The following is a 3,191-nucleotide window of genomic DNA, read 5'->3' as shown; positions in this document are numbered from 1 at the left end:
TACCAGCCCCTTTGTTGCTCTCTTTCATCTAATTTCCCCATCCTTCTTTTTTCGTGGTAATCTGCAATACTTGGGCCACTATTTTCAGAACGGTTAGCTGTTGGCATTGATGAATTATTCATGGGGATAGAATTTCACCTGTTTACTAGCATACAATTAACTAATCATCTAACTGTTGCTACTACTCTCCACAGCTTTAATAAAGTGGTGAAAATTGATAAAGGATGAAACCATTGAAATGGTGGTGGTTTATTAGTCATAGATATTAGTCACAAGAAAATGCATTTGCTTATCGAAACATTATTCATGAACCGTCCAATAGTTACTTGCCTTCAATAATTTTTAAAAGTCTATAATGCATGAATGCTTCAAAAAACAAAAAAATAAAAAACAACACAATATGTAGAAACTATTCATGAATAGTTTCCGATAGAGCTTAATTAGGTTTAAGGCTTCGATTTCGCATCTATAAATGAATGCAGCAACTAGTAGAACGAAAATTATTCTATTATGATGTATTTGCTAGTTTCATTGAAATCAAAAAAAATGCATGGGACAGATAAGAGAGAGAGACAGGTTGTTCATGTGGGCTTATAAGATGCGATGACTTTTCTGGGTCCCACGTGTTGCATGTCTATCCCAATAAATCATTTTATATTGTGTTAGTATTTTAGGGTCAAAAATCGTGGGCTAAGTATTTTTTCCAAATAATTACTCAGGTAAAGCCAATCCAAACTTGTTTGTTTAACTCAAGTATGAGACGAAAAGGAGGTTGTTATGCCTACCTGTGTACCCCACCAAAGGAAAAGAAAATAAATGTCCTAAACCAAACATGATTACAAAGTGTTTGTATGGAATCAATTCGTGTGTACATCACTTCAACAGAAATCAAATCTAATTAATTTGACCCATTCCAGAAAAAGACAACACAGTCCTAGGTACAGAAAGTGACATTATTAAATCAAGAAATACAATAATTAGCACATAATAAATAATTAAAGTTATTACAAGTGCAACCATTTTAGAAATTAATTCTGGCTACTTTATCATGCCTTGGAGTGAATTATTGCTGGGTTAATTTCACTTTGCATCCTTAAATTATACCTAAATTTTTATTTTGATTTCTAAACTTTAAAATGGAATATTTTATTCTCCAAAATGCAAAATATATTTCACATTAGTCTTTAAAGTATAAAATTTATTCCACTTCAATCTCTAGGATATAAAATTTGTCCCACTTAAGTATAAATTTGGTCCATTTTTTTCAACCATGTTACTTAAATAAGACAAATTTTATATTTGAGGTACTAAAGTGTCGTATTATAAAGTTTAGAAACCAAAATAGGACTCTGGGAATAATTGAAGGGTATAAAGGAGAATCAATCTCTTTTTGCTGCAATGTCTCCAATTTTGATTCGTTTCTCATCTGATCCAATCTCTTTGTTGGTCTGATGGCGTGAATTGTACTAAAGTCAAGTCATAAAATATCTAAACATATATATATATATATATATATATATATTTGGCAATTCGATAGAGGGAAAACAAACTTTAGCAGACTCTGATGTAATGCATTGCGTTCAAATGCATATTATATTTATAAATTGTAAAAAGAAAATGATAAAAACAATTTATTCCACTCTTCCTGTGCAAATATGGATTTTTAAGTTTGCATTTTTAACCTTTCGTAATCCAATTGCAGATCTAACATAAGGAACGATAGTCCTATTAGGATCACCATTAATGAGAAAATTAATTTCATGTGAAATTCCAATAAAAAAAAGAAAGAAAAGAACTCATGCTTTTTAAAATCCTACAATGCTCTGTCCTCGAAAATTTTTTACCCCAAACTGACTATTTGTCGTAATATTGTACTTTTTATCTTTTTTTTTTTAAATTTTCATTAATACAAGTATTAAACAATGAAGGGACGGTTTTACCTACCCTAAGTACCCTACCAGAAGAAGAAATTATCAAAACATGGTCTGTTCATCATTATCAATCCCAATCAGATCTCATTACCTAAACAGATAATATAAACAAATTTACAATGACTAATCAAATAATCATACATAATTTTTACATCACATGAAGAGGTCATTCCTGTGTGGTCAAGTCGCGCTGACCCGATGAGGCCACCTGCTCGGCTGAGGTGCTGAGTCGGAGGAATTCACCTGTCAAATTCACTTTAGACGGGACTTTATCTCCCGGTTTATCTCCGATGATCAAGTTAGTTTGGGTATAATAAAAGACAAGTTAGACGTATGAATGTTCTATGATAGTGTGGTTCTCGTACTCTTTAGTTTTTTATCCTCATTTCATGATGGGGGAGAGGGATATTTATAGGAGACAAGTTGGTGGGAAGGATGATGGCTTCCATTTCCCAGGGCCTGACACCGATTGTGACATGTCTAACCTTGATGTATAGGACGCAACAGTGGTTGTGTCATGTAAACGCCTTGTCAACCTGTCATGTAGGGGTCATCCTTCTCAGAGAGATGTCAGGCCCCAGAACGTGGGCAGGGGCTGAGCCGAGATAGTGCCATAGTTGGGGAGCTGGCCTCGACAGCGTAGAAGAAGTGATAAGCTGACGTGGATTGAGCCCATAACGGGTCGGCCCATAGGTCAAGTCAGGTCAAGCCGAAATGACCGCCCTCAAGAAACCTCCCAAGCCTTGGGGATGGGAAGTTCATCCTGTCTCCCAACCTGAGGCTTCCTCATGGAGTAACTGTAAAACGTGGCAAATTCTAACTTAATGAGGCGTCAAATGCGGACACGTGGGACGACAAGACGTGGGATAATGGGATTGATAGATTGCGATTTTATCATTTATTTTGTTATTAATTTTTCCTATTACTTGACCCGATATGGATTAATTGGTGGATTCTATTCATTTTTAGTATTTTACATTTATTTCAGGGAGTAGAACAAAAATATCACAATCAAGGCCAATTAGACAGTCATCGGGAAAGAGTTCAAGTAGCAGGCAATCAAGGGCATTCTTGAAACAAGAAGATGCAAGACCTTTTTGGTAATTTTGACCGAAGACAGCAACTAGAAAAAGGGAGGAAGAAAGCAAACCTGGGGGGTCTTCGGCCTCTCCGGAAGGAGAGCCGCCGCACAGGTGACAGGCAATAGCAGAGGCCACTTAGTTAGGAAGTTAGAATTGCTGAGGCAGGGCACTTTTCGTC

Source organism: Coffea eugenioides, chromosome 6 (genome assembly GCF_003713205.1).
Source record: "Coffea eugenioides isolate CCC68of chromosome 6, Ceug_1.0, whole genome shotgun sequence".
NCBI classification, from domain to species: Eukaryota; Viridiplantae; Streptophyta; class Magnoliopsida; order Gentianales; family Rubiaceae; genus Coffea; species Coffea eugenioides.
This window is presented reverse-complemented; position numbering follows the sequence as displayed.